The 22,146-nt window shown below is 41.9% G+C and overlaps 1 pseudogene; it reads right to left on the reverse strand.

Annotated features, from left to right (window-relative positions):
• Window positions 1-7,289: 7,289 nt before the first annotated feature.
• LOC116904516 lies at window positions 7,290-8,089 on the reverse strand (annotated as a pseudogene).
• Window positions 8,090-22,146: the final 14,057 nt, after the last annotated feature.

Consider the following 22,146-nt stretch of genomic DNA (forward strand, 5'->3'; position numbering starts at 1 on the left):
AATTGTCATACTAATAATTATTTTGTTTAAGGGTCTTATACAGCACATCTCTAGGCAGCACTCCATAAATAAGGTGACCTTCCAGGTGCTGATGGCTCTTGAAAATCCGGATTGCAAAACCCCCACCCCTCTCAAGGAACTGATCAAAGCCTGGATTGTAGAGCTCTTGAGACCACCATATAGGCTGTTCCTCATCTCTCCCTTGTGTGACATTCCTCCATAGTGATAACTTTTTGAGGTCTAGTAGTCAATGACAGGGTAAGATCCAGAAAGACAGGACAACTTAAGACATGCGCAATATAGTATATTGGGAATCCTCTGAGGTAAAATCAACAATGTTGAGGTAATGACACCCCAGCTCTCACTGGGCTGTCAAAATCTAAAAACAAGAGGGTGGAAATGTAGGAGAAACAGTAGTGGCCACCTCTACATAAATGCCAGGAGCCATGCAGCCACAAAGGCATCTCCTGCAGGAGGACTTATTGAAGATTGCCTGGAGACCAAGGATTGTTGATGCAGACAATGCCAGCCAATTGGGAACTGCTGTTTAGAAGAGATGCTTTCTTGGGACCAATGGGACGCAGGTGGAAGGTATTAAAGGAGCTTACTGCAACATTTCTCACCTGCTCTCACCGGATCTGTGTTGTTGATTCTGAGCTACCTCACCTCCAACTCCCAAAGGCAGGTAGGGTCGGGTAGCCAGTAATCTAGGGTACAGTTGAGCTTAATAAAGAGAATGTTTCTACAAATGCATCATTAACAGATTTTGTTCATCATAGAGTTTGCTTACACAAACACACATTGTGAGGGTCAGCACTTGTAGTAGATAAAAGAGAAACAAAAAGAGTAGTAGATAACAAAATGAATATCATTGATGAAACAATACTGCCCAGTAGCAGACAGTCCAAAAAGATAACCAATGCAAATGCCTTTCCTCCGTATAAGCACCTATACCCTCATCTTCCCCTCCTTCATGTTTCACAAAGGTCACTCCCCCTATCTGAAAGCCTTAAAAGTTGTAACGTTCATCCCAATAAACGAGACTTGACAATAGAATCTTGCTTGGTCTCCTTCTTCTCTTCACCCCAATTGGCCCACAGGTAGAAAGCCTCTTCGGGACCCTGAATAACTGGGTCCCTGCTGGCCGGGACAAGGAGAGATCTACATCCGGTTCCTGTCAGCCTGCACTTCTTTGCTTCATCCATCTTATCTAATTGGGTGGCTGTTTATGTATGGGCCACATGTGGGGCAGGCTCTGAATGGGTGTTCCTTCTGCCTCTGTTTTAAACTTTGCCTCCCTATTCCTGCCAAGGGTATTCTTGTTCCCTTTCTAAAGATGGAGTGAAGCATTCTCATTTTGGTCATCCTTCTTGAGTTTCATGTGTTCTGTGCATCTAGGGTAATTCAAGCATTTGGCTAATAGCCACTAATCAATGAGTGCATACCATGTGTGTTTTTCTGTGATTGGGTTACCTCACTCAGGATGATATTTTCCAGATCCACCCATTTGCATATGAATTTCATAAACTCGTTGTTTTTGATAGCTGAGTAGTATTCCATTGTGTAGATGTACTACATTTTCTGTATCCATTCCTCTGTTGAGGGGCATCTGGGTTCTTTCCAGCTTCTGGATATTATAAATAAGGCTGCTATGGACATAGTGGAGCATGTGTCTTGGTATATGTTGGGGCATCTTTTGGGTATATGCCCAAGAGAGGTATAGCTGGGTCCTCAGGTAGTTCAATGTCCAATTTTCTGAGGAACCTCCAGACTGACTTCCAGAATGGTTGTACCAGTCTGCAATCACACCAACAACGGAGGAGTGTTCGTCTTTCTCCACATCCTCGCCAGCATTTGCTGTCACCTGAGTTTTTGATCTTAGTCATTCTCACTGGTGTGAGGTGAAATCTCAGGGTTGTTTGGATTTGCATTTCCCTTATGACTAAAGACGTTGAACATTTCTTAAGGTGCTTCTCAGCCATTTGGCATTCCTCAGCTGTGAATTCTTTGTTTAGCTCTGAACCCCATTTTTTAATAGGGTTATTTGTCTCCCTGCGGTCTAACTTCTTGAGTTCTTTGTATATTTTGAATATAAGCCCTCTATCTGTTGTAGGATTGGTAAAGATCTTTTCCCAATCTGTTGGTTGCCGTTTTGTCCTAACAAGTGTCCTTTGCCTTACAGAAGCTTTGCAGTTTTATGAGATCCCATTTGTCGATTCTTGATCTTAGAGCATAAGCCATTGGTGTTTTGTTCAGGAAATTTTCTCCAGTGCCCATGTGTTTGAGATGCTTCCCCACTTTTTCTTCTATTAGTTTGAGTGTATCTGGTTTGATGTGGAGGTCCTTGATCCAATTGGACTTAAGCTTTGTACAGGGTGATAAGAATGGATCGATCTGCATTCTTCTCCACGCTGACCTCCAGTTGAACCAGCACCATTTGCTGAAAATGCTGTCTTTTTTCCATTGGATGGTCTTGGCTCCTTTGTCAAAAATCAAGTGACCATAGTTGTGTGGGTTCATTTCTGGGTCTTCAATTCTATTCCACTGGTCTATCTGTCTGTCTCTGTACCAATACTATGCAGTTTTTATCACTATTGCTCTGTAATACTGCTTGAGTTCAGGGATAGTGATTCCCCCAGAAGTCCTTTTATTGAGGATAGTTTTAGCTATCCTGGGTTTTTTGTTATTCCAGATGAATTTGCAAATTGTTCTGTCTAACTCTCTGAAGAATTGGATTGGTATTTTGATGGGGATTGCATTGAATCTGTAGATCACTTTTGGTAAAATGGCCATTTTTACTATGTTAATCCTGCCAATCTATGAGCATGGGCGATCTTTCCATCTTGTGAGGTCGTCTTCAATTCTTTCTTCAGAGGCTTGAAGTTCTTGTCATACAGATGTTTTACTTGCTTGGTTAAAGTCACACCGAAGTATTTTATATTGTTTGGTACTATTATGTCGTCTCCCTAATTTCTTTCCTTTTCTTTTCTTTTCTTTTCTTTTCTATTCTTTTCTTTTCTTTTCTTTTTCAGAGCTGAGGACCGAACCCAGAGCCTTGTGCTTCCTAGGCAAGAGCTCTACCACTGAGCTAAATCCCCAACCCCCCTAATTTCTTTCTTGGCTTGTTTCTCTTTTGTGTAGAGGAAGGCTACTGATTTATTTGAGTTAATTTTATACCCAGCCACTTTGCTGAAGTTGTTTATCAGCTTTAGTAGTTCATAAGGGAAATTGGTCTGAAGTTCTCTTTCTTTGTTGGGTATTTGTGTGGTTTAGGTATAAGAGTAATTGTGGCTTCATAGAAGGAATTCAGTAGAGCTCCATCTGTTTCAATTTTGTGGAATAGTTTGGATAGTATTGGTATGAAGTCTTCTATGAAGGTCTGATACAATTCTGTACTGAACCTGTCTGGACCTGGGCTCTTTTTGGTTGGGAGACCTTTAATGACTCTTCTATTTCGTTAGGATTTATGGGGTTGTTTAAATGATTTATCTGTTCTTGATTTAACTTCGGTACCTGGTATCTGTCTAGGAAATTGTCCATTTCCTCCAGATTTTCAAGTTTTGTAGAATATAGGCTTTTGTAGTAGGATCTGATGATCTTTCGAAATTCCTCTGATTCTGTTGTTATGTCTCCCTTTTCATCTCTGATTTTGTTAATTTGGACACACTCTCTGTGTCCTCTCGTTAGTCTGGCTAAGAGTTTATCTAACTTGTTGATTTTCTCAAAGAACCAACTTTTGGTTCTGTTGATTCTTTCTATGGTCCTTTTTGTTTCTACTTGGTTGATTTCAGCTCTGAGTTTGATTATTTCCTGTCCTCTACTCCTCCTGGGAGTATTTGCTTCTTTTTGTTCTAGAGCTTTTAGGTGTGCTGTCAAGCTGCTGATATATGCTCTCTCCTGTTTCTTTCTGCAGGCACTCAGAGCTATGTGTTTTCCTCTTAGCACAGCTTTCATTATGTCCCATAAGTTTGGGTCTGTTGTACCTCCATTTTCATTAAATTCTAAGAAGTCTTTAATTTCTTTCTTTATTTCTTCCTTGACCAGGTTATTACTGAGTAGAGCATTGTTCAACTTCCATGTATATATGGGTTATTGTTACTGAAGATCAGCTTTAGCCCGTGGTGATAGGACGCATGTGATTATTTCAATCTTTCTGTATGTGTTGAGGCCTGTTTTATGACCAATTACATGGTCAATTTTAGAGAAAGTACCATGAGGTGGTGAGAAGAAGGTATATCCTTTTTTTAGGATAGAATGTTCTATAAATATCTGTTAAGTCCATTTGGTTCATGATTTCTCTTAGTCTGTCTATCTCTGTTTAATTTCTGTTTCCATGATCTGTCCATTGATGAGAGTGGGGTCTTGAAATCTCCTACTATTATTGTGTGAGGTGCAATGTGTGCTTTGAGCTTTAATAAGGTTTCTTTTATGTATGTAGGTACCCTTGTATTTGGAGCATAGATATTTAGGGTTGAGAATTCATCTTGGTGGATTTTTCCTTTGATGAATATGAAGTGACCTTCCTTATCTTTTTTGATGACTTTTGGTTGAAAATCGATTTTATTCGATATTAGAATGGCTATTCCAGCTTACTTCTTCAGACCATTTGCTTGGAAAGTTGTTTTCCAGCCTTTCACTCTGAGGTAGTGTCTGTCTTTGTCTTTGAGGTGTGTTTCCTGTAGGCAGCAGAATGCAGGGTCCTCACTGCATATCCAGTTTGTTAATCTATTATTTTTATTGGAGAGTTGAGACCATTGATTTTGAGAGATATTAAGGAATAGTGATTGTTTCTTCCTGTTATATTCATATTTGAATGTGAGATTATGTTTGTGTGCTTTTCTTCTCTTTGTTTTGTTGCCAAGACGATTAGTTTCTTGCTTTTTCTAGGGTGTAGCTTGCCTCCTTATGTTGGGCTTTACCATTTACTATCCTTTGTAGTGCTGGATTTGTAAAAAGATATTGTGTAAATTTGGTTTTGTCATGGAATATCTTGGTTTATCCATCTATGTTCATTGAGAGTTTTGCTGGATACAGTAACCTGGCCTGGCATTTTTGTTCTCTTAGGGTCTGTATGACAGGTGTCCAGGATCTTCTGGCTTTCATAGTCTCTGGTGAGAAGTCTGGTGTGATTCTTATAGGTCTGCCTTTATGTTACTTGACATTTTTCTCTTACTGCTTTTAATACTCTTTCTTTATTTTGTGCATTTGGTGTTTTTACTATTATGTGACGGGAGGATTTCTTTTCTGGTCAAATATATTTGGAGTTCTGGAGGCTTCTTTTATGTTTATGGACATCTCTTTCTTTAGGTTAGGGACGTTTTCTTCTATGATTTTGTTGAAGATATTTACTGGTCCTTTGAGCTGGGAGTCTTCACTCTCTTCTATACCTATTATCCTTAGGTTTGATCTTCTCATTGGGTACTGGATTTCCTGTATGTTTTGGACTAGTAGCTTTTTCCGTTTTACCGTTTGACCGTTGTGTCGATGATTTCTATGGAATCTTCTGCTCCTGAAATTCTCTCTTCTATCTCTTGTATTCTTTTGGTGATTCTTGTATCTGCTGCTCCTTGTCTCTTCCTTTGGTTTTCTATATCCAGGGTTGTTTCCCTTTGTGCTTTCTTTATTGCTTCTATTTCCATTTTTAATTCCTTCATTTGTTTGATTGTGTTTTCCTGGAAGTCTTTCAGGGATTTTTGTGATTCCTCTCTATAGGCTTCTACTTGCTTATTTTTGTTTTCCTGTGTTTCTCTAAGGGAGTTCTTTATGTCTTTCTTGAAGTCCTCCATCATCATGATCATATGTGATTTTAAATCTAGATCTTGCTTTTCTGGTGTGTTTGGATATTCAGTGTTTGCTTTGGTGGAAGAAGTGAGCTCCAATGATGCCATGTAGTCTTGGTTTCTGTTGCTTGGGTTCCCGCGCTTGCCTCTCGCCATCAGGTTGTCTCTGGTGTTACCCTGTTCTGCTATTTCTGACAGTGGCTAGACTGTCCTATAGGCCTGTGTGTCAGGAGTGCTGTACACCTGCTTTCCTGTTTTCTTTCAGCCAATTATGGGAACAGAGTGTTCTGCTTTCAGGCGTGTAGTCTTTCCTGTCTACTAGTCTTCAGCTGTTCCTTTGGGCCTGTGTCCTAAGTGCACCAGGCAGGTTGCTTGGAGTAGAAAAGTTGGTCTTACTTGTGGTCCTATGGCTCAAGTTGCTCGTGGGGGGCTGCTTTTGAGCTCTCCATGAGGGTGGCAACCAGGAGGGCCTGCGCTGCCTTTTCCTGGAGTCCCTGTGCACTGGGGTCCCAGGTGGCGTTAGGTGTTTTCCTCTGGAGTCGGAAATGTGGGCAGAGTGTAGTCTCTTTTGGCTTCCCAGGCGTGTCTGCCCCTCTGAAAGTTTAGCTCTCCCTCCCACGGGATTTGGGTGCAGAGTACTGTTGACCTGTTCCCTTCAGGTCTAGGCGGTGTCTCGACTGCGGGGGATCTGCCGCTCCAGTGCCCCTATCTTCCAGTTCCCAGAGGCCGTATACAGTTTCCTCTTGGGCTAGGGTTGTGGGCAGGGGTGGGTAGTGTTGGTGGTCTCTCCTGCTCTGCAGTCTCAGGAGTACCCACCTGTCCCAGCGGTGAGCTCTCTCTCCCAAGGGGTTTGGGAGCAGGGAACTGTGGGCCGGGATCAGCGAGGTTGTCAGGAGCAGGAAATTTTATGGTTGACTCTGTTTTAGCTTACTTTAATCAAGAAGTAGGTAAAGCCATGTGACATTACCTTTTTTATGATTTCATTAGCATAGAAGATGGTCAAGACCTATGGTTGCTTCCGTCTTAATGAAGTCAAGGTGGTTGCAGACCACATGGTTGCTCCTGCTCAAGATGAGCTCAGTTCCATGGGAAAGTGAACCTCTTCCTTGTCAAGGCACAAGTCTGTGTGGGATCCAACATCTCACAGGAAAAATATGGATAATTACACCCTTTTGTTTAAAATGATGCTTTAGTTAGGTTAGAATGGATATAGAAGGAGATGTGCCCATAGGTTAGGCAGGTAGACCCAAAATAGCAAATTTAACAATGGAAGGGACCCAGAATGTGTAGATAGCTAACTAGTGCTATAGCTTGAGTTTTCTCTCACAGTTATAGAAGAGATAAGGGAAGGAGTAAGAGACAAAGGCGCTTTTTTTTTTTTTAACTAGGAAAAGAATTTTATTAACCTTCTCCAAACTTCCCAGTCTTCTTCAGCTTAATTTGCTGCAAAGAAGGGATGAGGTATAAGTGAAAAGTGCAAGTGTCACCTTCCTCAGAAGTTGCTTCAATTCAGTTTGCCTCATTCTTAGAAGCCTCATCAAAATTCTCCACCAGATCTGGAACTTCATCATCATCTTCTCCAGTAGCAAGTGGTGCTTTTCCATCCACAGATTGTTAGGGTAGAGCTTCAGTCAGTCTCCTTAAACTAGTCAGACTCTGCACCACGCTGGTTTAGAATGCTGGGAAGCATTTCTGCTAGCTGCTTTGTCTCGGCATGGCCTGTAATGGTGAAGGTGTTTGTTGTCAGAGATGGTTGAGGCACTGGCATTGTCTCTGCTCCTGTGCTCAAGGAGCTACTGATGATGGCCAATATAGATGACTGCTACACTTCAGCCAGGGGCTGCACTGCCACCCTGAGCAGCTTTGCCAAGGCTACCTTTGATGCTGTCTCTAAGACCTACAGCTACCTGACCCCTGACCTCTGGAAAGAGACTGTGTTCACCAAGTCTCCTTATCAGGAATTCACTGACCATCTTGTGAAAACCCACACCAGAGTCTCTCTTCAGAGGACCCAGGCTTCAGCTGTGGCTACCACATAGAGGTTTTTATACAAGGGGAATAAATGAATTAAGTCTGTTAAAAAAGATAAAATGGATCATTGTTCCTTGGTTTGTAAACATGTTCACCTCTTCAATACCAGAGATATTGTTTTCCGCTAACATCTTTAAGGAGAACTGCAGTTTTTTAAAATCATCTGCTGTGCCTGTTCTGTGTACCACCTTCTTTTTTCGAGCAGTTACTTTCCCACCAATGTGCACTTGTGCCTGCAGTTTGTTGAGTTTTTCCTGGTTCATGATCATTTCTTTCATCTTATCGGAGTGGAAATGGGGCTTCGCAGGGGACTAAAGTTCATGCCAGAAGGTCTCAGGCAGACCAGCTGAGATAAGGTAGCACACACATGGGGCTGCAAGACAGCATCTCACAAAGGCACTTTTAAAAACAACGACAACCCACAAGGACAACTCAAAATGCTATTTGTTTCTTTTGGACCTGAAGGACCACCACCAAAGATCTGCTCGTCCCCGAACAACCACCCAAACCAGATTCGATGCAATCAGCAAGAGGACTTTTATTCCAAGCACGCTCGGTTCTACAGTCATACGCCACGTGAGGATAGAGGACTGCCGACCCCGAGTGCAGAATTGGAACAGCTTTTATAGGGTTTACAACAAAGCCCGCGCATCGCAATCCAATCATTTCATAGCATCAAGAGCCCGCGTGGTGCGAGCCAATCAGTTTGTACCACTCCATAGTTTCTAGAACAATTAATTTAATTTATCTGAGCCCGCGCTCCGTGGACCAATCAGCTTCCTGCAGTCTCGGAGTTCCGCATTTTCGCGGGCTTCCAGGGGTGGGGGGTGATAGATTGCAGTTAAGACAGGTCACAAGCAGTTTACAGAAGTTAGATAAGCGGTTAGTCATCGCATTTCCTGTTATCTTACTAGGGTGTGATCACGTACTTAAGGGCCTATCTTAAGTCCTTTCACCTAGATCCATACAGAGAGCAGGCTCAAGAAATGTGAGCTTTTATCTACTTGCTGGCAGAGAGCAGGGTCTGGAATGTGAGGTATTTAGGGCTTCTTAGGGTTGAGATAGCATTTTAGCATTTCTAAACTTCTGACTTCTTGGCTGCATTTCTCATTCTTTCATTTCCAGAAGGTAAATAGCTTCCCAAATCTCCCTAAGGAATGTTACCAGTCCAGTTCCAGAGTGAGGGAAGGTTTTCAGCAGATTAACAGTCACTGTATGCATTCTCTGTCACGGAGCTGGAGGGTGTGAGTGGGGGACTAGCTTTTACCTTTTGTATCCTTTTATGGTAGTTGTTTTTCTGACAGATCTCTCTCTACAAATTACGATAACCTCTACTGGAATGGTTTGCCTATTGGCTGTTTGTAAGGGCACACTAGGCTTTTACTTTACTGAGCACTTTGATTTTCTGTTTCCCTGTCATAGCATCAGAAGGCCAGCCTGACCCAAGACAGGGATTCCGGGAGACATTTCAAAACAAATATACTTGAATCAAAAGTAAGATGACTAAATGTGGAGAGCTCCTGTTGCCACTTCAAGGATATTGGCAAGAATTTGACATTGGGCTAGGACAAGAAAGTAGGTTCAAGATCTTGATCATCTTGATAAGTCCCTGAATACCATGGGCTCTATGTTTATGCCTTGTTTGTTCCTTGATTTTTGTTTATGCCTTATAACTGGCCATATTCCTTGCATGTACCTGGAGTGATATAAAAGCGGACTGGAAAAAAATTAAACCTGCTTCAGCACTTGCTGGAGTCTTACTATAGTATTGTCTAATTGTCTTTTCTTTCTTTAATCCCCACTCCCTCCTTTGAGACCCCGTTTACTGAGCAGGCTTGGTCCACTAAATCCCTTCTCCAGACCCAGCTTCTCAGTGAGCTTAAATAACACAAGATAGTTTGTCAACACAACCTAACCTAACAATAGGCATATGGATCAGACTGTCTTTGTGTGTTAGCAGGACTTAAGGGCCCCTAAGTAGGAAAGAGGGCACAGATCTCAACTGGATCTTTGTGTTGTGAGAACCTGTCAGAAATAGCAGGCTAGCTCCCCACAGGCTGGCTCAAGTCAGACTGAAACCTTCCATTCCATCCATGACTGCCTGCGGTAAGGACAGATAAGGAAATGGCCTAAACAGGAAACTACCCGGCCTACGGTAAGGACAGAGAAGGAAGTGACTCAGAGAAAAGACAATGCCAGGAAATACCACAAATTCCACAAGATGGGCGGGACAGGGCCAAATGAAGGAGACAACCTTCCCATTCGAGTTGACCAATACTTTTAAATGTTGACCAATAATTTTAAATGTTGCTCAGCATAACCAATCACAGCCGTCCAACTCAGGTGATCGCTGAATTCCCTGCCAAAATGTTTATAAAAGTGTGTGTTTTGTGACCTCGGGGTCTTCTCTTGCCTGCATGCTGGGGGACCCCAACGTACATTGGAACAATAAAGGATTCTGGTTTCTGTGGCCTTATTGAGCGGGGGTCTTCTAGGAGTGTGAGTGAGGTCTGGCATGTTTTTGTAATGTATAGAGTTTGTGAAAGGGAGGGGGTAGTGTTTTTGTGGGATCATCTACCATGCGGTTGAATGTTGATATTGCAGAGACCTTGGCTCTTTGAGGCTGTTGCCATTGCACCTGAACAAAAGGGTAAGGGTTCAGATGGCAACTCAACATAAAAGGCAATTTGAAGCACACTGACCAAAAGTGAAGAGTTTATTTCAGCCACAGTGATGAGGATGGCCACTTAGGAACCATGTCTTTTAGTTGTTTAGAATAAGTGCTCCAGGGCTGGAGAGATGGCTCAGAGGTTAAGAGCACTGTCTGCTCTTCCAGAGGTCATGAGTTCAATTCCCAGCAACCACATGGTGGCTCACAACCACCGATAATGAGATCTGATGCCCTCTTCTGGCCTGCATGTATACATGCAGGTGGAACTCTGTGTACATAATAAATAAATCTTAAAAAAACAATTAAAAAAAAAAAAGAATAAGTGCTCCAAAATGGTGCCTGTGGAACTGCTTTCATAAAAAGCTTGGGGTTATATTACAGCAAGTTAGTGGTGATAATTACTTTGGTTGAAAAGAAACAACAGCACAGGTTGGGCTGGCGAGATTGTTCAGTTGGTGAAGGTTCTTGCTGTCAAATATGTAAATTCAGTCCCTAGAGCCTACGTAGTGGGAGAAGACAACTCCTGCAAGTTGCCATCTGACCTCTACTTGTGTATGATGGCATACATCACCCCTCACCCATAAATAAAAATGTGGGAGTGGGGGGAGACTGCTGACTTCCCATGGCTCATTTTCATTATGTGTTCTAGGAACAAACTGACATAGATAGGAAGGCTTTTACTAAGACTATTTATATTTAGCATTGTTGTGACTCCAAGCGTTTAGCAGAAACTCAGCCTGCTAGGTCAGAGTGACCTAAACGACTGCTGACTCATACCACATATTTTCGCTGAATTTTCTGGACTTGTTCTTGTATCCATTGTCAAGAAGATACAATAAACAATAGATCTCTGATGTCTATTATGTTGTAGTTAAACTTTCTAATGTTTGTCCTGATTTTTTAAATTGAAAGTATAAATAAAACTTAGTCATAGTTATAAGCCCTTGGAGTAATGAGTCTGTTTAGAATAAGGGTCCACATCTGTTAACTAATTAAAATCATATAAAGGAGAAGCCAGTAAAGGAGCTCTTAGCCTCCATTCACTTTGTAAAAGGTGAATGACTAGTGAGAAAGAGACAGATTTCAGATGCTCAATATTTTTACTAGCCTATCCTAAGAAGCTTAATGTAAGCAATTATATAGTTTTCCTTTGGAGGACTCTTTATATCCACTTAACAATACCAACCATTAGCTAGAGTGGTAGCCTATAATCCCAGTATGATGCAGATAGGTCACTACTAGTTCAAGTCCAAGATCAGTTTAGACTACCTAGTGAATTCTAGGACAGATACAGAATAAGACTGTTCAAAAGAAAACAAACACAAACACACACACACACACACACACACACACACACACACACACACACACAAATGACTATTGAATTTACATTTACAAAGTCATAAAGTCATGTGACTGGATTGTTTTTTCATATCTCAGGTTCTTCAAAATGGCTGCAGTTATTCTGAAGTGTCCATGGTAAGACTCTGCTAGGCTACAAGTAGGGCTACAAGTTAACTCAATGGCAGAGTGCTTGTTTGGCATATACTTCAGTTACTTCTCAAGCATTGCTCTCAAACAAAACAGGAAAAAAAGTGTTTACCTTTCTTACTGCCAGATATGGTAGCATAATCCTGTAATCCACATCATTCAGGAGGCCTCAGAGGAAGAAGGATGGGAGGAGGATGTCTAGAAATCTGGTCAGTCTGATCTATATAGTGAGTAATAGGCAAGCTATGGATATATGGTAAAACTGTGTCTTGAAAAAACCAAATCAAACCAAAACTGAAATGACAACAAAAAGAGAATATGGGTTTCCATGGTACTTCAACGTGGTGTCAAAGCACAGCTCAATCTATGACTACTAGTCACTGTGACTTGAGAGGACATCAAAGGGTACTGGTCTGGCACTGTTGCAGAGAGGACAGCATGACATGGTTCCCACCCACCCTGCAGAGCCAGCAGGATGTGGGTCTCCTCAAGTATTGATGGTTGCTGTAGAAGTAAGGCTTGTTTGTATAATAATGTACATATATTACTTCATGTTCTTCCTTTGGGGAATACTCTCCTTATCAAAGGTTATCAGGGAATGTTATCCTTAGCCATGTTAATGGCTCCATGATAACCATAAAGAGTATGATTCTGGGAATAAAGAATATAGCTGATGATCTTCAGCAAAATGATGATACTGTGACCTTTAGGACAGTCATTAAGGCTGTGGGAAAGAACTCTGAAAATGTGAGTTCAAGAATACATAAACCAGTGTTAAGTAAGAGCTGTTCTTTACAGGATTTCTCAACTATACAATATAATGAGGGGCTTCATGGACATGAACGAACAGAGGCATCTGCACTAATGAGTCATCTTAGTCAGAATTATATTAAGGAAGAAAACATAATTTGGTCAGTAGAGGAAAGAAAACCTGGATCATGAAAGAGAAAAGCTCAGGAAAATTGGAGGGTTATCCTTACATAGATTCCATTCTGTGATATTGTGTGTGTGTGTGTGTGTGTGTGTGTGTGTGTGTGTGTCTGTCTGTCTGTCTGTCTGTCTGTCTGTCTACAACAACATAACCTCCTAGTGTTACAGAAATAAAAGCCTTCCCAATGGGAAATTGCTTTATACATTTGGAGATTAACAAAGAAAAAGCTCTTTTACAGTGCTAGTCTGGCCTAGGCTTGTGCTCAAAGAAGAGTTGATACTGAATAGAAGATTTTACATACCTATATATACCATACCCCTATGAATTTTACATATGTTGTCATCCTTAAGTCATTTTATTTTTCAGCTCCAGGTTACATTTTAAACAATTTAAACACAGAGAGGAGTCTTGCCACTTAGGCAGATGGAAGATTTATACATCAAATATATTGCTAGTATTGTTGCCTGGGGCCATCTTGCCCATCTGGCAGAATTATTCTTTTCTTAAAAAGAGAACTGTGGGCTGTATGACAGCCCAGGTTGTGAGTCCATGATGCTCCCTTGTGCTTCCAGTTAGTCACATTTTTCTTTGGGAATGGACTTAATGTCTCTTCAGTCCTGGTGAACATTTATATCCTAGCATTGCAATTTTGCTTATGTCTAACAGGCCTGGTTGGTATACTCCTTTTTTGGGGGGTGTTCTGGAGACAGTGTTCCCTTAACTAAATTCTATTTTTGTGATTTAATGTCTCCTAAGTGATTCTACCAGTAAATTTTTTGCAACATTAATTCTACTACTTTGAGTTTCTTTTACATCCCTAATACTGTACTTCCAGATTTAGGAAGTCTTGAAATCATGGTGTAAAACTCCTTCAGCTTTATTTTCCGAATTATATTCATCAGTCATAGTGATTTGTACTTCTAGGCTTGGGTCTCCAATTAACCCCTTTTTTGTTTAATACAAAGAATGTTTTCTAGTTTCCTTATATGACTTTAACAGAATTGAATAATATTTGTTCATGTGAACTATTGTTTTTTTTTCTGCATTTTATGAGGTCATTTTCCTACCTCCCTGGTTGTTCTGGTATCTAAGCCTTTTCCTTTGCCATCATCCCTGGTTGTGTTATGCCCAGATTGAGAGGTCTCCACACAACACCAGAGACTAACAGGAATCCAACTCATATGCAAAGCAAAGAGTCTTTTTATTCAAGCCTTAGCCCAGACCTTCCAACCTCTCTAAGAGTGGATGGGCCTTGCCTTTTTATCACAATTACAGCAGGCTAGAGGACTTGCAAATGTAGCAGTTACATGATTGGTTAATATTTGAAAATTGTACTTTGTCACATTTCTATTGACTAGTAATGATTTCAACTTCTTATGAACAATGGTGGTTAACTTGAGTAATCTATTTTAAAACATCTGGAACATTAGGTACTTTCTTCTTAGGATCTGATTGGCTGTTAAGGTGAAGTGACTATAGTTAGGAAAGTTATGGCTGTTGCTTATGGGTGTCTTGATTTCTAGAACAAGTTCTGTTTTTTTTTTTTTCATGGCTTTGCCAGGCACTCAGCACTAGACATAAAAAGAAAGGTCCAAAAATTAAGAGGGATTTGAGGATATGAATAGGTTTCAGCTTTTGGAAATTGCTCAGAAAGTTTATGACCACCAAGATTCAGCTGAAAAAAGACAGGAAGAGAAATCCAGAAATGATAAGAGAGAAAATAGGGAATACAGGCTAGAAGAAAGGGAAAGAAAATGTTTGGAAAAGGACCAATGTGCCTGTTCTATGCAGAAGGGTCACAGGAAGAAGGAATGCACTAGCTGAAAGAAAAAAGAGGAGGAGAGCTGTCTCCAGCCAATGGGAAATTGAAGGGGATAGGGAGTTATATGTGCTTAGTAATAACAGCAATACAACTTAGTCCCTGAGAACCCAGGATGACCGTAAAGATGGGGGAGAAAACCTGTTTACTTCCTGATAGACACTGGGTCAGCTCACTCTGTCTTCAAAGAACCCCTTAGACTCCTCACTTCTAATAAAATAGTGGTCCAAAGAGCTGTAGGCCAAACACTCTATTTTCCATGGTAGACCTCCCAGACTGTAGGAGACTATAACTCACTCCCTTATGATTATACCAGGTTGCTTATACCCATTGATTGGGAAGGACTTGTTACAACAACTCAGAGCCACCAGCTCTTTTGAGGAAAACTCAGCTAATCTAACTCTAGACTCAGGCCAAACCTCTGTGGGCATTTTGGCCTCCTGTCCTCTATCCAAGGAGTCTCTCTTACATGAGGGCTCTGCCACAAGGAAGGAAGAGCTATCTACATAAGTCAAGGTACCTGATGTTTGGGCAGAAGGAAACCCACTAGGCTTAGATAGCACACTGGCGCCCATTATAGTTCAGTTAATAAGTTCTGCAATACTGGAATGGGTTAAAAAATACCCCAAGGGCCAGGAATTAAAAAAACACATCAACTGACTGAGGTAGTCAGTAATCCTCATTCCCTGGAACACTCTTGCTCCCCATACTGAAACACAGGACTCAAGACTTTGAGTATAAGAATTGAGGGAAGTAAATAAATGTATAGAAACCATCCATCCTGCAGTACACTTATTTCCCACCCCTGCCTCAACCCTTCCCAAGCCTTTTTTTTTTTTCAGAAAGAAAGATCTATAAGATGCTAGATAACAGATGCCTTCTTCTGCCTCCCAGTGGATGTGGCCAGCCAAGCCATATTTGCTTTTGAATGGACAGACCCAGAGAGCACATATACCAGTCAACTAACATGGATTTGGTTGCTCCAAAAAAACTCACCAACATTGTCTGAAGAAGCCTTGAGTACAGATCTGTTCATATTTAGACAAAGTGTGTAAAAGAGTATGCAAATGGCCTCCTCATAGCTTTGACCAATGAAAAAAATGTAAACAGGCAATAGAAGGCCTATCATAGAACCTCAGACCCCAGGATATAGAGTCAGCTATGTGTCCTTAGCTATGTGTACATCATGTCATATACCTAAGCTACAATCTAGAGGGAGGGAAGCAGACACTTTCCCAAACTGTGTATCAGTCACCCTGCAAATTGTCACTTCTATATTAAAAAACCGAGCAAGGAAATTTCTGGGGGCAGTTTGATACTGCTAGTTATAGATCGTAGGACTTTCTGAGATATACCAGCACCAGGGGTTTGCAGTCCTCGGAATAGGTTGAGACTGTCCAGAAGGCTTTTAAAGCCTTGAAAAGGGTGTCTTCCCTGGTTCTGGCCTCTAAGACGTTACTTAGCTAGTCCACTTGTATGTGGATGAGGCCAGAGGCAATGTCAAGGGTGTCCTCACACAATTCATGGGGTACTAGAACAGGCCATTGACATATCTATTGAAGAGATTTGACTGAGTTATAGCTGCATGGCCTTAATATATAACGGCCCTACTTGCCACTGTCCTGCTAGTAAAAGCTGACAAATTGACTTTAGAGTAAGAAGTGTTCCTAACATCCCTATACTCTATGAAAGCTGTCTTGATAGATACACCTCAGAGATAGATGTCTAATACCTGGATGATCCAATACTATGCCCTGCATTTGAATCAACCTTGGGTTCAGTTCTATAAGATATCAGCCTTTAACCATGACAGTCGCCTGCTAGAAGATGACCCTGGGGCTGGAGAGATGGCTCAGTGGTTAAGAGCACTGACTGCTCTTCGAGAGGTCCTGAGTTCTATTCCCAGCAACCACATGGTGGCTCACAACCATCTGTAATGGGATCCGATGCCCTCTTCTGGTGTGTCTTATGGAATGTCAGAACCAGGCAGATAAAACTATTTCAGGAAACATCAGGTGACTGGGACTTCCCGATAACCTTGAGGCTGGAGAGTTTGACAAGAATTTGATGAATAAACACCCTATTCAGGAAGTGTCCTAATCACAGTAAGGTTGGGACCCTCTCCCTTTCTGCATACCAGATGTCTCCCCCCACCAAAGGGCTTCCAATGAATTCAAAGGGTAATAGGCCCCACCAATGAGAAGTAACCAACTCATGTTGTAACCTACAGCCTATACCCTGAGGTATAAAGAGTGTGTGCCTTTGTTCTTAGGGGTCTCCTCTGCCCCGATTGCAGAATGACCCCAGTGCACTGGATCAATAAACCTCTTGCTTATTTCATCCATCTCTGTCTCTGTGTCTCTGTGAGTGGGACATCCTGGACGTAGGGCTTGGGGGCTTCTCCAGTCTTACAGTCTGAAGACAGCAACAGTGAACTCATATAAATAAAACAAATCTTTAGAGAGAGAGAGAGAGAGAGAGAGAGAGAGAGAGTGAGAGGGAGCTGTAGGGATTTGGATTTGGGCCTGGCGCTTTGTAACTGTATGGCCACAATTAAGATTACTGCCATAAAGTCATGGGATTGTTGGACAGAGGCCTCTCCCATGTATTTACGGCACAGGAAGAAAAGACCAAGTAGTAAACACCCGGTGTCTCCACTGCATGACCTCTGCTGAGCCCGGCTGATGCCTGTGGAACCGACATACCTGGGCCACACCTGGGTGGTGGTCAATTTACTTCTGCCTTTTGCTTCCTCAGCCTTTATCCTTGAGATTTAGGCTGGTCTTCTAGGATTTCTCCCTAATTAATTCAGGTCTCATAGTTCGTCTTTTGTTACCAAAGTCACAGCCAGGGTTTCCCACTGTGCTTCCCAGATATTTTCTACCTGGAGACTTGGGTATATAAGTGGTGAATAAAGCTACAGGAGACTCTTCCATCTTCCTCTTTCTCTCTTCTTCTCTCTCTCTCTCTCTCTCTCTCTCTCTCTCTCTCTTCCTCTCCTGGCTTGACATGATAAACTGTGTGTGTGTGTGTGTGTGTGTGTGTGTGTGTGTGTGTGTGTGTGTTTCTTTAATCCCACAGACTTTTCGCCCGATTCTCGGTACCATGTCCGTGCAGGCGCCGACAGAGAGAGAGAGAGAGAGAGAGAGAGAGAGAGAGAGAGGAAGAAGAAGAAGAAGAAGAAGAAGAAGAAGAAGAAGAAGAAGAAGAAGAAGAAGAAGAAGAAGAAGAAGAAGAAGAAGAAGAAGAAGAAGAAGAAGAATACGAGGACCTTGGAGGACCCCTGTACAACACCTTAAGCTGACTTGACCTGATCTAGTCCGTTAGGCGTAATCTGACAGATGTCCCATTGGCAACATCAGAAAAGGAATTATTCACAGACAAGAGCAGTTTTGTTCAAGAGAGGATCAGGTATGCCGGCACAGCAGGCACAGACTATTTGGGCACAGGCGCTAAGATTCAGGAGAATCTCAGCTCAATCAGCTGAACTTTTTGCACTGATTCAAGCACTCTTCTGTGGGGAAAGACAAGGTTGTCACTACAGATAGCAACATGCTTTTAACATGGCTCTTGTCTATGGGGCTCTATGGAGAAAGGCTTATCTCCGTAGGAAAAGAAATAAAAAATGGAAGAAATCTTAGCTCTGTTGAAAGCTCTCTGGTTACCTAAAAGGGTCTATTGCAAAGGCCACCAAAACAGGGATGCTCCAGACGCCAAAGACAAAGAGAGTGGCTGAGTTGGCCTCCTGGAAAGTGGTCTTAGAACCAGTGGGGCCTCTCCAATTCTTGGTAGTCCTGGTGGCGCCTAGTTACTGCTCAGAATATGCTCCAGATCAGATTGACTGGACAAAACAGGAACTGGCTACACAAGGCAAAAAAGATATTAGATGCTGCTAAGAGCAGAGCCATCCTTCCTGCAAGTCCAGGAAAGTGACTGGTTACAGCTCTCCTCTAGGCCACTCACTAAGGATCACAAAAACCATTGAACATCCCAGACAAAGGTACTTTGTTTCAATTTTGGGGAGCCTGATTAAAGACACCACTTCTAGATGTAGCACCTATGTTCAGGTAAATCCTAAAGGAAAAAGTTTACACAAGGGAATTAGGCTTGAGAAATTGGGCCTGGGGAACATTGGGAATTGGACTTCACTGACTTTAGGTCTTCTGTTTCTAAGAACCTATTGGTGTTTGTGGATATTGGAAGATGGGTAGAATCCTACCCTTCCTGCACAGAGACTACCCCAGTAGTTACAAAGAAACTTTTTCAGGAGTTAATCCTAAGGTTTGGACTTCCCCTAACTTTGGGGTCTGACAGTTTTGTGGGGGTCTTGCTGCAGCCGTTGGCAGGTTCCAGAGAGGAGGTAAGGAGAAGGTGAGGAAATCAGGAGAATCTTGCAGTGTCAACGACGGGGGTGCAGAGGGTACCTGGAAGAAAATCGGGGACAAGAGACAGGAAGAAGGACGCCAAGACAAGAGTCTGATCAAGGCGACACTTTTATTTTTCCCCAAGGCTGATTTTATACCATAACATGGGTAACAGAGGGGTGGGGGGAGTAAGAAACATTTACGCAGGCCAAGGACACAATATTCGTGTGGTCAGGGAATAGACTGATGTTGACAGGATGTCAGAAAGGTCACAGGTTTGTCATATCTATTAGTCAGCAGGATGTTGGTTTTTCAGAAAGGTTACAGGTCTTGATGTCAGGTGTATTTCTCAGCAAGACAACTTTATCATATTATTATTCATCTTGACCACCAGATTTGTATTAGTGTTCTGCAGCTGGCTGGGGATTTTCCATGAACCCAGTCATACTTAATTCTAACCATAATAACATCAACAATGGAGGGCTTCAAGGGCATTGCTCCCAACATTGCAGCCTTGACTGACTGGCAGTCTGGATGCTTCTTTTATTTATATAGATTTCAGTAAGCAGGGATAGATTTATGTTGCTCCAAGAAATACATATTATATCATTTCTGTCCCCATACACATGTTTAATTTCCTCTTGCATGTCTGGGATCGTAAGTTTAGTCATCATTAATAAACCATGATAGAACAAAACTAGCTTTTGCAATCACTTTCCCTCATCAACCACATAACTCAAGTTTTAAGAATCCAGAGGCATATTTTGCCAAGCAAGGATATATGTTAAATAACAGCCTGATCTCAGGCTAGCAGCTCTTGCAGTTTCAGAGGTGCTAAACAGAAAGAAAATCTCCAAGCCAGCCCAGGCAGATCACCATGTCCTGAGCAGTGTATTATTAACTTTTAGTGATCAGAATTCCAGTTGTCAATAGGCCCAAGAAAAATCTTCAGGCCCAAACTACTGCAATTCTTATTCAATTTCTGGCATAGTTCATATTTTATATCTTATAGAATTTATTTATATGTTTAATCCTGATACTTTTTCCCCTTAGTTATATGACACCACAGCGGTCTTGCAGAAGCTAACTTTTCTAAGAAAGAGAGGTCCTGATACCTCATTCTTTTATCATTTTTTTTCACACCATTTTTTGCCTTTCAATCGAAGTCCCTGTGTATGGCAGAGGTAACTCTAGCCTATCTAAGTTTCTTGCTGTATCCTTCCTTCAAGGGGCTTACCAAATGTGGTCCCTAATCTCACATGCCGTGCAATTGCCTAAGTATATAATAGGAGGAGGCTTGTAATCTGATATACTAGCAACTCTTCATGCCCCTTCTAAGTTTATTTTTGTCCGATTATCTTGTTCCTATATATGTACAGGGGCAGGTGTTTCAAGAATACTGTAGAGCTAAAGTCTCATAAAGAGGTCCCTGGCAGCTTAATGTGCGTTACAACCTCCAGGGCATAAGGAGGATTTCTAGGCAGGGTCAAATAAGGTGATTTCTCTGAAAGTGGGAGAGGTAGTATGTAGCTGGAGTTTTTGGTTTTACCGCTTTGAGCTCCTGGGCAGGGTGGGGAGGGGACAGTTTTTCAGTCATCCACCCAGGCTCTCTTTGGATCAGCGGACAAAACATACACACACACACACACACACACACACACACACACACACACACACACACACATTGGCTCATTTTTAACCTGTCTTACTGGCTCAGTGGCTGAGCTCTTCTAAACCCTTCCCCTTACTCCTAGCTCAAAACCTCTAAATCTGCTTTTAGTTTAGTTGTATTTTAAAATTAATTGGGGTCTGTGCACTTGAGAGTGCCTGGGTGTGTGTGTGTGTGTGTGTGTGTGTGTGTGTGTGTGTGTTTTATTTGTAGATCCAAGATAGCTCCTGGGTGGTTAGTGTGTCCCACCCAGGAGTATAAGGTAGGGTAACAAAACTAGCTGCAATACTATTATTCTCAGGACTTTCCTGGGGAAGTCTTATAGGCAGTACTCCTGGGGGAAAGCATAAAAGATTCATTGAAACTTTTCATCAATCTGATATATCCGAGTTACACAAATATTAAATGCTCCCCAAGTATGCAAAACAAAAAGCGAAAGATGGCACAATAACAATGTGCAACTCAGCTTTGCTGGATCTTTGTCAAATAGCTGTGCTGGTTTCATGACTTTCACTATACCCATCAGATATGGCTATGCCAGACAGAGGCCCAGCTCTTACAGCCAAGGTACCTCAAGATCTGGCAAAAGTATTAAATGTTAGTTGGGAATTACATTGTGCATATGGGCCCTATAGCTCTGGTTAAGGAAAAAGGATGAATAGAATTTGACCACTTGGTCAAATTGACCAAATTGGTCTTGGAAGTGAGAAAAATTTAGGCCAACCTCTTCCCCTTTGCCCTGCTCATGGCTTAATGTACTCCTCCTTACTAGAAGGGGCTTACTCCTTGTAAAATTATGTTTGGGATACCACCTCCCATCCTTCCCAAATTCCAAGATATTCCTCAGGAAGAAATGTCTAATCATTCCCTTCTCAAGTCTTTGCAGGAAGCACGCCAGGCCATTAACTGGACCATGAAGGAAAGTCTGCCATTTATTACCTCTGAACCACCCCACAAGTTCCAACCATGAAAGCCTGTTTGAATAAAAAGAATCCCTGCCCAGACCTTGAAACCTATCTGGAAGACACTATGTAGTTATAGCGACCAACACAACCACTGTCAAAGTATTTGGTTATCTCTTGGATTCATTATTCCTAACTGAAAGAGACCATGTTGAATAATGACTGATGGATGGACCACTATCAGAATCTCCAACTACCTCACAATAAGGTTGACTTGAAACCCTTAAATGTGGGTATCATATTTCTTTTTTTCTCACCTTATAACCTTCATAGTTCAGACATTTGAATTTGGGAACTGAGAAATTGGAAAGATTCTCTTCAACTTGATTTTGGATGGCTAACCACTTTCCTGGTGGATCTTTGTGCTCTTATGACCCTGCCTCTTGTGGGGCTAGGATGAAAAGGGGGTCTAAGAGGATAAGTTGTGG

The sequence above is a fragment of the Rattus rattus genome, chromosome 6 (assembly GCF_011064425.1).
Source record: "Rattus rattus isolate New Zealand chromosome 6, Rrattus_CSIRO_v1, whole genome shotgun sequence".
In the NCBI taxonomy this organism is placed as follows: domain Eukaryota; kingdom Metazoa; phylum Chordata; class Mammalia; order Rodentia; family Muridae; genus Rattus; species Rattus rattus.